General features: G+C 39.1%; 1 protein-coding gene, 1 long non-coding RNA gene and 1 other non-coding gene across 6 annotated transcripts in view; 2 read left to right on the top strand and 1 right to left on the bottom strand.

Moving 5' to 3' along the window:
* Window positions 1-13843, top strand: part of LOC141614590 (uncharacterized) — a 237844-nt gene that overhangs the window by 92847 nt on the left and 131154 nt on the right. The gene's annotated exons all lie outside the window — the stretch shown is intronic.
* On the top strand, window positions 5474-7594 carry LOC141619036 (uncharacterized). The gene is made up of 2 exons (XR_012531578.1): window positions 5474-5621; window positions 7403-7594. It is a non-coding gene; the product is annotated as an uncharacterized LOC141619036 (long non-coding RNA).
* LOC141624051 (U6 spliceosomal RNA) lies at window positions 7774-7876 on the bottom strand. The gene has a single exon (XR_012533867.1). It is a non-coding gene; the product is annotated as a U6 spliceosomal RNA (small nuclear RNA).

Consider the following 13843-nt stretch of genomic DNA (forward strand, 5'->3'; position numbering starts at 1 on the left):
GAAGAGCTCAGATTTGACAAATAAGCCAATCGACCAGGTTCAGGTCAAATCATTTTGAGGCGAACAATTTTGAGTCGGGTAATATGAATCGGATTAATCTGCATTGGGCCAATCAAGGATGGGTCATTTTGGATCATTTTTGGCTAGAGATTTGCCTTAATATTATTTTTGGTCATTTTGGGTGTATAGAGTCGGTTTGGGTCACTTCATATCGGGTCATTTTAGGTCAGGTCTCATATGTGTCGGATTAATTTTGGGTCTATTTAGACATATTTCTCTTGTCATTTTTGAGTTTCGAGTCATCCTTATTAAGTCCGGTCAAGTTCGTCAAGCATACGGAAGATGGCTCAATTGTTTCCCGTATATAACTTCATCTGAGCAACCGTTTTCCTATTCTATAATTTCACTAGTTTAGCACCCGTGTAAAGTTGCACGGGTATATATAGATAGTATATATAAACAGGTTTCAAATTTTAGTTATTAACGTGTATTAGTTTGAATGCACAACATTGTAAATAAATGATCTATATAGTACATGAAATAAGTACTTAAGAAAGAACCAAAATGAATATACATTATTTTATATAATTGTTTGAGCGAGGAAGAGGATGCACTCTATTATGGGTGCAATTTAAAATTTATACACCAATACAAAGCAATCACTTTGGTTATTTGGTATCAATTAAGCTCACGCAAATGACTATACTTGGGTTATACTCCATATCTTCTGACAAACTTCCTTATAAACTTGTCGCGTACAATCTGCAGGAAAAAAAACGCTGTTACTATCCAGTCTTAAATAATTGGTTATTATTGTGTTAAACATAACTATTAGAACAAAAGTTGCAGTTTAATCCCTCAAAACTCAAAAGTAAGTTGCAGTTTAAAATGCAACAATTGAAAAGGAAGTTGCAACATATATCAATTATCATATATGCCTTTGTAATTTATTTTCCTCTTTAGTTTCCAAATAAATTTTCCTAGTTTTTAGGAAACTTAGTCATTATTTTCTCACAAATCCAAATTAGGAATTATTATCTCAAATATATTCACATTTCCAAGTTCAGAACAATTAGACATCAATTTTCTTAATCTTCACTGTCCTTGAGTTCCCTTTTACACTGTTTCCTTGCTTTCAAAGTTTGTGAAATTATCACTCTTTAGTTCCAAAAATCCATTACACAGCGGTACTAATCTCCAAACTGTAAAAACCCGATCTCACGCCATGCCGGATAGATCGTCAAATCGCCAACAGTCCATAACTTGTCATTTTCTAATTTGGGTTTGCTATTTATGGGTTTGAAATTGGATTAAAGCTACTGTCTTTTTCACACTATTGTCTTATTTTTGTTTGTTATTCTCATTTCTTATGTTTCAAAACACATTGTATTCAAATAGCCAAATTCCAAGAAAAAAGGGATGTTATTTACTTTATTTCTCTGAGATCAGCGTACACCGGAGGTATACTGAATCTGCTACAATAAAAAAAAATTTTCTAAAGTTAAATGAATGTGTCATCAGCCCATCCGCTCCATCCGGTCCGATCTAAAACCAGTTTTAATGTGACGGTTCGGGTCCAGCTTCTCATAGCCAGGTTGGTCATCAGTTTTCAGAATTGTTAATGTCCAGTCTCCGGTCTATTGTGATAACTCTTCAAAGCTTCTTCCAATCACTTTGCCTAGTAAACCCGACTCTCATCTCCTCTTGGGCACGCCTTCCAAGATGGTTCTTGCAAATCACTATATCATTTAACAAACCTCAAGTGCCTTTGTACATGTCAAATGCAAATTGAATTAATTTAAACGAAATTAACATGCAAGTAAATAAATTGCGGAAATAAACTACGCTAGGAAAGCAATTAAATTGGGATAGAATATTTACAAATTTGTGCCGTATTTTTAACGTCGATGACTCGACAAAGTGCTTCTCATGATCATGCTTGGTAAATGGGGTCTTCCAAAGTGACTTGTTCAACGATTTGTGCTTCCATGCCTTCATGATACTCTTTAAGTCGTTGTCCATTCACCTTAATTGTTCTTCCCGTGCTTGGATTCTCAACTTCGACCGCTCCATGGGAGTGGACTTTTCTCACAATGAACGGTCCAAACCACCTTGATCTTAGCTTTCCGGAGAACAACTTTAACCGGTTTTGAAAAACAAGAACCTTGGTACCTTCCTTGAAAACCCGCCGACTTATCATTCGATCATGCCATATTCTAGCTTTCTCTTTGTATATGGCGGCATTATCATAAGAGTCAAGACGGATTTCTTCAATTTCTTGAAGTTGAAGCTTCCGATGGAGACCCGCATCATCTATGCTTTGGTTGAAGGATTTGATGGCCCAATAGGCTCTATGCTCCACTTCCAAAGGAAGATGACATGCCTTCCCATAAATGAGTCGGTACGGGGACATGCCAATTGGTGTCTTGTAAGCGGTGCGGTACGCCCAAAGAGCGTCATTCAACCTTTGACTCCAATCTTTCCTATCCGGGTTCACTGTTTTTTGTAAGATATTCTTGATCTCTCGATTGGATACTTTCGCTTGCCCATTGGTTTGTGGGTGGTAGGCGGTGGAGACTTTGTGCACGACCCCGTACCTCTTTAACAATCCCTCCAAAATCCTATTGTAAAAATGAGTCCCCCGGTCACTTATCAATTTCCTAGGATAGCCGAACCTTGAGAAGATATTGTTGCAAATAAAGCATCGGTTGTTGGGGTATTTCGTTTCGTCGTGAGATGTTGCCAACCCGTTGGCATTTGTCACAAGTATTGACGAAAACGTGAGCATCTTTAAACAACTTGGGCCAATAGAACCCGCACTCAAGGATCTTACGTGTCGTTCTATGAGGCCCAAAGTGACCCCCACAAGCGTACTCATGGCAATGTTTGAGGATGGACGGGACTTCTACATCCGGCACACAACGTCGAATGACTTGATCTTGACACATTTTCCATAGATATGGGTCATCCCATATGAAGAATCTTGAATCGGCCTTTATCTTATTTCTTTGACTTGATGAGAGTGAGGTGGGAAACTTCTTTGTGACCATGTAGTTGACAAGGTTAGCATACCAAGGCTCAACGGCCTTTATGGAATATAGAGATTCATGTGGTAAGCTACCGTCCACTACTCCCATGGTCTTCACTAAACCCTCATTGATGTGAAGCCTACTCAAGTGGTCGGCTACCACATTAGCACTCCCTTGCTTGTCCTTGATCTCAATGTCAAACTAGCTCAACAAAAGAACCCATCTCATTAGCCTTGCTTTGGTGTCCTTCTTGTCTACAAGTTGCCTTATAGACTTGTGATCGGTATAAATGATGACTTTGGCACCCAAGAGATAAGCCCGGAACTTTTCAATAGCATACACCACCGCCAAGAATTCCTTCTCCGTGGTGGTGTAGCTCCGTTGAGCATCATTCAAAAGTGAAGAAGCATATTGTATCACATGAGCAACCTTCCCGTCCCTTTGGCCTAGAACCGCGCCAAGGGCATAATCACTAGCATCGGTCATGATTTCAAAAGGGAGGTCCCATCTTGGAGCTTGAATTATCGGGGCCGTCACAAGCTTTTCCTTCAAATAATCGAATGCCAACCTCCATGCATCATCAAAAACAAACTCCACATCCTTGTGCAAAAGCTTGCACAAGGGGTTAGCGATCTTGGAAAAGTACTTAATAAATCGACGGTAGAAGCCCGCGTGTCCTAGGAACGACCTTATCTCCCGAGTATTAGTAGGATATGGCAAGGTTTTTATCACTTCAACCTTAGCCACATCCACCTCAATCCCTCTCTTTGAGACTATGTGACCTAAGACGATGCCGCTTTTAACCATAAAGTGACATTTTTCGGAATTCAACACAAGGTGTGACTCCGTGCATCGTGATAGGACCATAGTTAGGTGGTCCAAGCAAGCTTCAAAATTATCTCCATGGACGGTGAAGTCGTCCATGAAGACCTCTAAGACTCTTTCTAAAAGATCCGAGAAAAGACTCACCATGCAACGTTGAAATGTACCCGGAGCATTACATAAACCGAAGGGCATCCTTCGGTATGCATATGTTCCGAAAGGGCATGTGAATGTTGTCTTGGATTGATCCTCCGGACGTATGGGAATTTGAAAGTATCCGGAATATCCGTCCAAGAAACAATAGAATTCCTTCCCCCCTAACCTCTCTAGCATTTGGTCTAGAAAGGGTAGAGGAAAATGATCTTTGAAAGTCACGGTATTTAGGCGGCGGTAATCGATGCAAACTCTCCACCCGGTTTGAATCCGGGTGGGAATTAAAGCTCCTTCTTTGCCCTCGATTACCGTCACACCACCCTTTTTAGGTACACATTGAGTGGGACTTACCCATTGAGAGTCGCTAATGGGGTAGATGATTCCCATTTGGAGTAGTTTGATGATCTCTTCCTTTACCACCTCCATCATTGATGGGTTTAATCTTCTTTGTGGTTGCCGAACCGGCTTTGCTTCCCCTTCCAAACGGATCTTGTGCATGCAAACGCTTGGGCTTATCCCTTTTAGATCCGCAATGCTCCACCCAAAAGCTTCCTTGTACTTGTGCAAAACATCCACCAATCTCCTTTCTTGATCACCCTCAAGTTGGTTTGAAATTATGAGGGGTGGAGTGTTGTTTTCCCCAAGAAACACGTACTTCAAGTGGTCGGGGAGTGGTTTTAGATTGGGGATGGGTGGCTTTATGATGGATGGGAGGGGCCTTTCAAGGGAGGCCTCTAGGGGAAGGAATTTGGATGGGTAGTCATAAGAGTAGGAAGAAAAACACGACTTGGGTGAGCTGAGAATTGCGCAGGCTGCACTGGGGGTCTGCGCAGGCTGCGCAGGATTACGCAGGCTGTGCATGGGGCTTGCGCAGGCCGCGCCTGTGCTCGACATTTCCTCCTCAATTTCTTCCACTTCTTTTTCTTCCTTTGATTCTTCTAGTGGTTCTTCCTTTTCCAATGCCTCAATATTTTCCTGCACATCATGAGACAACAAAAACCGCAACCCTTCCTTCTCGACATTGTTAGTGAGGGCCACCTCAAGTGGGTCCCTATGACTAAATTGGTAAACTCGATTTGCCAAATGTTCAATTTTATCAAGAAAGTAGCAACAACTCAAATCATCGGTCTTTTTCATCGTCTCATACACATTATACTTCAAAACTTTCCCTTCAAATTCCATGGTCAAAGTTCCATCATACATGTCAAGTTTGGTTTGGAGGTTCTCATAAAAGGCCTCCCTAGCAAGAGGGGTGTAGCCTTAGAGTCCGGTTCCATATCCAAAACATAAAAATCGGCCGGAAACATGAATTTGTCAACCTCTACCAACACATCCTCTACAAGGCCCTTGGGGTGAATTGTGGAGCGGTCCGCCAATTGTATCACAACATTGGTCTTAGACAAGGGAGGCAATTCTAAGGTGTAACGCCCCGTAAATTTCGGACCGTTAATATATTTCGGAATTTTCGGTATATATGTTTAATTATTGTGTTTTAATTGTTTATTTAGGTGAAGGATTGGAAGACGAGTTCGGGGACTCGTATATTGTAGAGGATAGCGGCTAGTGTCGTTAGGGTTTGGGTTTTCAAGGTGCTAATTGCTCATTTTCTAGCTTAAGGTAACATATTTCGAGTTACTCGACGAAAGATCGTCACATGTTTTTGATTTTTGTATGTTTGGTGAATTTTTGTTTGGTTAGTAATTTTCACATGTTAAACTTAGTTGCATGCAAGCTTAATTTGTGCCTTTTGGTAGTTTAAATTATCAAAGTTGAATTGGGGACGATTAATTAATTTTCAGACGGTCTTATAATGTATAAAAATGAAAAAAAAGAGGAGAAATGGTGCGGCAGCGGGCCCGGCAGCAGCCGGCAGGCCCACGGCAGCCCCGGCCGGTCTTGGGGTTGGCCCGGGTTGGTCCGTGCTTGTTTTGCGGTTTTTCATACAATATTGGTCATTTCGGGTTAATTAATATTAGAATAGTATAAGTAACAAAAAGAGTAGTAATTTGAATTGAAGTATACTAGTAACAAAAATTATGTTAATGGAAAAAATTGTGCTTATATTAATAATTATCACATGTTAGGGTAGTTTACAAAAGGAAATTTGTAATTAATAGGCTCAAAATGAATTTTATAGCTATAATTGTAATGTTTTGTTGATTGTGCCGAAAACTGAGCCTTAGTCCCTTTGACTGATGCGATGTCAGTTAATTGAGTGATTGGTCAGCCGCAATTTGACCCGTACCTGTCGCAGGGCTGGGGTTGCGGGTAAAAATTCGGTTGAATGAATTAGATAATCGGCCTTTTCTTGTTTTAGGCCATTTATTATATCTCTATTTCACATGTGTAGTTAATTGAATTTAAATAGCTTCTTATTTAGTTAGTTGAATTTTAATAGCTTCTTATTTTGTAGAAATGGCCTTAGTTTCCCCTAAAGCCTTTTATATTGTTATAATTGCTAGGATTGGAAATTAGTATTGAATACTTATTGAGGAACTGTTGGGATTGTATGCTGTAAATAGACATTTATATAGCCTTTCACATGATAGAATATTAGATTTTATGTTGGTAAGTAGGACTTTTGCCCTCTTAAGGTTAAGTGGGTGTCTTACTTGACTTGTGTGGTGAGTTTTGGGTGGTGTGGGCTAAAATATTCAAGCCGGGACTATTTGTGACTAGGTCCTAGGTGAGTATTTCGGCCTTCATCATAGATAGGTCTTTATAGTCTTTGACGAGTATATGTTCACCGCTTGATAGCCTTTGTGTTTCGACTAGTGGATGTTTATCCAAGTTGGGGCATGACCTCAGGTACTTATTTTGATAGTATGGGGTCAGCTTAAGTACTAGCCGACCCTTCGGTGGTGTCCTTAGGGTACTCACTTCACTTGGTTTTAAAAAAAAAAAAGTTGTGAGTCTTGGGTGCGGTGGTGTGTATCCGCATGTCTAGGTCTGCGCAGATTTTAGGCTAGGATTGTGTTGTCTCTTGGCCATGTTTTCTTAATAGTAACCGCTGAGCCAAGATACCGGTTCGATTACCTTCCCTACCTCGTGGTATAGACTTGAGTTACAAAGTGACTATTGACGGTGCTAAGAACTTATGCCTGTCTTTGATATATTGCCCTTTCTTGTTTGATGATTCTATGAATCATAGAAGGTGAGATGCAAGCCGGCTATGGTTGATAGAGTTTGGATTACAATTTGTTATATGATTCACATGATAGTTAGTTGGGTCAGTTTAGGGGTCATTTGTTAGAATACATGATAAGTAAATGGTTTATCAAATTGTTTACATGTTACACTACATGTTACATTAATTTTGACGATTCGTGGCTGGGAGGACTCGAAGTTACTCCCCACTGAATTGTGGCTTTCGTGTTTGTATAAAATGCGATTGACAGGTTGTTGATGCTTAGTTGGGGTCACAGACGGCTAGTGAGCAAGGAACCTTGGACCTAGTTTTGGCTATTTTATTAGTCAACCTTTTACACTTTTGGTTTGTATATAATTTGAAGGGACATATGTCTCCCTTTTTATTTTTGGTTTGTATCCATATATTTCCGCGTCTTTAGTTATATATGTAAGTTAGTTTATCAGCTGTTGCAGGGTTATGACACTCTTCTTGAGTTGGGATTGGTTGTGAATGGTTTAGTTAGAAAATTTTTTGAAATTGCAGGTTTTTGGACTAGTTGAACCATTTACAAACATATCCTACCAGTTTTTCTATAGAATTTACGTATATAATTAAGGCTAGATTTAAGGGTGTCACAGTAAAAATTTGGACCATTTCTCGATTTATGCGTGTCATCCTTGCGCAGGGGCCATGCTAATCTTCTCTGTATCGTTCCAATTTGATCAGATGTCCCGTAAGGTATTCTTTTTCTTACTCTTTTTCTGAGTTTCTAAGCTTTGTATAATCATATTTAGTAAAGATAGTATTCTTACTATAGAATATTAAACTGAAAGTTTGAAAATGCTTTTATGATTTTCAATGGTTTTAACATTAGTGAATGTTAAATCTCGTAGTTGGTGACGTCCCAATAATGGGTTTTCTCATTTATTGGTGAAGAAGTATTTTTATATCTTGATATGAATATGGATGTTCTTGTCTGATCAACAAGAGTATCACCGTTTCATTGATAAGATACCTATATTTTCTTATAACTATAATTTCTCCTTCTAAGTTTCGAGGGCGAAACTTTTTAAAAGGAGGGGTGATTGTAACGCCCCGTAAATTTCGGACCATTAATATATTTCGGAATTTTCGGTATATATGTTTAATTATTGTGTTTTAATTGTTTATTTAGGTGAAGGATTGGAAGACGAGTTCGGGGACTCGTATATTGTAGAGGATAGCGGCTAGTGTCGTTAGGGTTTGGGTTTTCAAGGTGCTAATTGCTCATTTTCTAGCTTAAGGTAACATATTTCGAGTTACTCGACGAAAGATCGTCACATGTTTTTGATTTTTGTATGTTTGGTGAATTTTTGTTTGGGTAGTAATTTTCACATGTTAAACTTAGTTGCATGCAAGCTTAATTTGTGCCTTTTGGTAGTTTAAATTATCAAAGTTGAATTGGGGACGATTAATTAATTTTCAGACGGTCTTATAATGTATAAAAATGAAAAAAAAAAAGAGGAGAAATGGTGCGGCAGCGGGCCCGGCAGCAGCCGGCATAAGAGCCACGGCGCCCCCGGCCGGTCTTGGGGTTGGCCCGGGTTGGTCCGTGCTTGTTTTGCAATTTTTCGTACAATATTGGTCATTTCGGGTTAATTAATATTAGAATAGTATAAGTAACAAAAAGAGTAGTAATTTGAATTGAAGTGTACTAGTAACAAAAATTATGTTAATGGAAAAAATTGTGCTTATATTAATAGTTATCACATGTTAAGGTAGTTTACAAAAGGAAATTTGTAATTAATAGGCTCAAAATGAATTTTATAGCTATAATTGTAATGTTTTGTTGATTGTGCCAAAACCGAGCCTTAGTCCCTTTGATCGATGCGATGTCGATTAATTGAGTGATTGGTCACCGCAATTTGACCGCACTGCCGCCGCAGGTGGGGTTGCGGGTAAAAATTCGGTTGAATGAATTAGATAATCGGCCTTTTCTTGTTTTAGGCCATTTATTATATCTCTATTTCACATGTGTAGTTAATTGAATTTAAATAGCTTCTTATTTAGTTAGTTGAATTTTAATAGCTTCTTATTTTGTAGAAATGGCCCTAGTTTCCCCTAAAGCCTTTTATATTGTTATAATTGCTAGGATTGGAAATTAGTATTGAATACTTATTGAGGAACTGTTGGGATTGTATGCTGTAAATAGACATTTATATAGCCTTTCACATGATAGAATATTAGATTTTATGTTGGTAAGTAGGACTTTTTGCCCTCTTAAGGTTAAGTGGGTGTCTTACTTGACTTGTGTGGTGAGTTTTGTGTGGTGTGGGCTAAAATATTCAAGTCGGGACTATTTGTGACTAGGTCCTAGGTGAGTATTTCGGCCTTCATCATAGATAGGTCTTTATAGTCTTTGACGAGTATATGTTCATTGCTTGATAGCCTTTCTTTTCTCGACTAGTGGATGTTTATCCAAGTTGGGGCATGACCTCAGGTACTTATTTTGATAGTATGGGGTCAGCTTAAGTACTAGCCGACCCTTCGGTGGTGTCCTTAGGGTACTCACTTCACTTGGTTTTAAAAAAAAAAGTTGTGAGTCTTGGGTGCGGTGGTGTGTATCCGCATGTCTAGGTCTGCGCAGATTTTAGGCTAGGATTGTGTTGTCTCTTGGCCATGTTTTCTTAATAGTAACCGCTGAGCCAAGATACCGGTTCGATTACCTTCCCTACCTCGTGGTATAGACTTGAGTTACAAAGTGACTATTGACGGTGCTAAGAACTTATGCCTGTCTTTGATATATTGCCCTTTCTTGTTTGATGATTCTATGAATCATAGAAGGTGAGATGCAAGCCGGCTATGGTTGATAGAGTTTGGATTACAATTTGTTATATGATTCACATGATAGTTAGTTGGGTCAGTTTAGGGGTCATTTGTTAGAATACATGATAAGTAAATGGTTTATCAAATTGTTTACATGTTACACTACATGTTACATTAATTTTGACGATTCGTGGCTGGGAGGACTCGAAGTTACTCCCCACTGAATTGTGGCTTTCGTGTTTGTATAAAATGCGATTGACGGGTTGATGATGCTTAGTTGGGGTCACGAGACGGCTAGTGAGCAAGGAACCTTGGACCTAGTTTTGGCTATTTTATTAGTCAACCTTTTACACTTTTGGTTTGTATATAATTTGAAGGGACATATGTCTCCCTTTTTATTTTTGGTTTGTATCCATATATTTCCGCGTCTTTAGTTATATATGTAAGTTAGTTTATCAGCTGTTGCAGGGTTATGACACTCTTCTTGAGTTGGGATTGGTTGTGAATGGTTTAGTTAGAAAAATTTTTGAAATTGCAGGTTTTTGGACTAGTTGAACCATTTACAAACATATCCTACCAGTTTTTCTGTAGAATTTACGTATATAATTAAGGCTAGATTTAAGGGTGTCACATAAGGTCTCATAAATGGAATACGGCATGACATTAATAGAGGACCCCGAGTCTAGCATAGCTCTAGCAAAAGCTTTGCCTCCAATTGAGCACGTTATAGTTAGCATGCCCGAATCATCGCAATTTTTGGGAAGATTTTGTTTGAAAATTGCCGAGACATGCCTACTAACCGTGACTCTTTCAACTCCTTTCCTTGGCTTCCGTTTAGGGGTGTAAAGTTCTTTGAGGAACTTTGCATACCTAGGAACGGTTTTGATGATAGTAAAAAGAGGAATGTTGACCTCACATTTCCTAAAAGTTTCATAAAGATCGGAGTCTTTATCAAACTTCTTGGAATTTGTGAGGGCACTTGGGAATGGTACCTCCGGTTCATATTCATTTTCAATCTCTTTCAGTTGATCCTTTGTGTTGGTGTTTCCCTCCTTTCCTTTGTCAATGCTCAAAGGACTCTTTTCTTTTTCCTCATTAGCTTTTGAAGATGACCCTTTCTCTTGTTCAACCACAAGCTCTTCTTCAATTTACTCTTCAATTTCAATAATCCTTTCTTGTGACTTGCCTCTTCTCTTCTTCTTGGGAGGGGATTCTAAAGTTCTCTCCTTCCTCAATGTCATAGCACTAGCATTCTCTCTAGGAGGAAATGTAGTGGAGGGGATAGAAGTGGAATTCCTTTGGTTTTGCTTGGCAAGTTCTTGGGCAATTTGTCCAAGTTGGACCTCAAGGTTGGCAACCTTGGCATCACTAACACCCTTGTCGGCTTCAATCTTGTCAAACCTCTTGTTTGTTTTGACTTGCTCTTGCAAAATGTTTTTAAGCAAGTCTTGAACACTTGGTTCCTTTTGAGAATTGGTGTTGTTACCTTGATTGCCAAATTGGGATGATTGACCTTGGTTTTGGTTTCTACCTTGGTTGTTGAAATTCCCATTCCTATTCCCTTGAGAATTTGAACCTTGACCTTGTCGGGAATTTTGGTCCCTCAAGTGGTTGAATTGACCATTCACAAAGCTCTTTGAGGTGTCACCACCCCAACCAAGTCTAGGATTGTCTCTACTCCCAACATTGTAAGTGTTGCCACTAGGATCATAGTTGTAATATCCTCCCCCGGGAGGATTCCTAGCATTGTAATTTCCATACCCCATTGCAATTACATTCTCCACTCCAATTCCTTCTTCAATCACGATGGGGCAATTTTCCTCCAAGTGAGTACCTTGGCAATAGTTGCATTCCACTTGCTTGGTTTGACCTCCATCTTTGTTTGGATTGTTCACTATCATATTCTTCACTAAGTGAGTTAAATCATTCACACTTTGCTCAAGGTTTTGAGTAGATGAGGAAGAGGTCCCCATTGAAGAAGTATTTCTTGTTCCCCTTTGAGTTCTTCCATAATTCCTCGTAGTAGAGGCAAGTCTCTCAATGATTTCCTTGGCATCCGCTATGGAAAAATTCTCTAACCCTCCTCCGGTAGCGGAATTGACCATTCTTTGATCATCTTGGCCTAACCCTTCATAGAAGTTCACAAGAAGATCATCATCGCTCAACCCGTGGTATGGGCATTGAGCCACCAACTTTTTAAACCTCTCCCAATACTCATACATGGTTTCACCATTGAGGTCTTGTTCTATGGTGGTAATGGCCTTCTTAGCACGGTTGTGGCGTGAATCGGGGTAAAATTTTTCAAGAAAGGCCGCCTTCATTTCCTTCCAAGTTCTTATACACCCCGGAGTAAGGTAGAAGAGCCAATCTTTGGCCGCGTCCAACAAGGAGAATGGGAAAGCCCGTAGTTTGAATTGATCCTCCGTTACCCCATTCGGAATTGCTCCTTCACAAATCATATGGAATTCCGAAAGGTGACGGTTTGGATCGTTCCCCGCATGGCCGTGAAACTTAGGCAAGTTATGAATAAAGAAGCCTTTGAGTTCGAAATTTGCATTGGCTCCTAGAGGGGGGTAGGTGATACACAAGGGTTGCTCGTCATAATTCCTTGCTCGTATCTCCCGGATGGTTCTTGTGTCATTCGCCATAGGGGGGTACTCTACTTCAATCGGATTTACTTCAATAGGATCTTCCAAAGGTGCTTCTTCTACTCGATGTTTCCTTTGTGCTCTTTGGTACCAAGGATTGGTAAATAACCACGAATATGCTCCAAAAGAGTCCTCTTCCACGGGGGTTGATTCACCGTTGTGGGGAGAACTATACATAAACCTTCGCACTACACACACAAGTTAGAACTTCCACTTACTTTCCAAAAACAAAGAGAAGAAAAATAACTAACATGCAATTTAACAATCAAGCCTTTAGCTATGTTGCCCTTCCCCGGCAACGGCGCCAAAATTTGATAACGTAAAACTAGGTGTCGTAAAAAGCTAGAATTAACCTATCAAATTAACAATTTATAAACCAAACTCGACTCTGCACTATGCAATTAAGAATAGTAGTAAAGGGAAGTAAGAGTCGAACCCAAGAGAAGGGATTTAAGACTAAAAACTTGAATTAGATTAATGGAAATGGACAAAGCACAAGACTATGCACAAACTATGGGTATTAACAATGAACAACAATAGAGAGACATATATGGAGAATTGGCATGGAGAAAACAAGTAACAAAATGAAAGAGATGTGATTTTTCCTATGAAACAAGACAACAAACATTTAGTATGCAAGTAACAATTATAAGAGGTGAGAACTTGGTATAATCCTACAAGTTCCAACTTTTCTCAAAGCAAGACTCTTTTCTCTCCAATTTCATTTACCCAATAACAATCCTCAAGCAAGTGATTACCACTATCTAAGCCAATAATGATAATCCTACTTAGACTACAAATTCTAACATTAAACCATGTAGGAATTGTAACCAAGAGCATGAAGAACAAAACCAAGAGGAAAGTAAATGGGATATCACAAAGATATGTTTAAACCAACAAACCCAATGATATAATCGATTCCTACTCACAAAGGTTGATACTTTAAACCAAGATATCAATAATCATGAGATGCTTCAACAAGTTATCACAAAAGTAAGGAACTTTGCAATAAAGAAGCAATAAATGAACATTGAAGAGGTAAGGGTAATTACTTCTCAAAACAAAACATTCATCATGTCATTAAAACTTAGAAATTTAAATAAATGAAAGATTAGAGATTAAGGAGTCAATACAATGATAAAGATGAAAGCTTGCAATGGATTACACCAAGTAGGGAAGGATTTAGCCTTCCATAGTCTTCATAAACCCAACAACAAAGGAAAGATTACAACTTTGAATGGAAATTGTCCCTAAAT

This window comes from Silene latifolia, chromosome 1 (assembly GCF_048544455.1).
Source record: "Silene latifolia isolate original U9 population chromosome 1, ASM4854445v1, whole genome shotgun sequence".
NCBI classification, from domain to species: Eukaryota; Viridiplantae; Streptophyta; class Magnoliopsida; order Caryophyllales; family Caryophyllaceae; genus Silene; species Silene latifolia.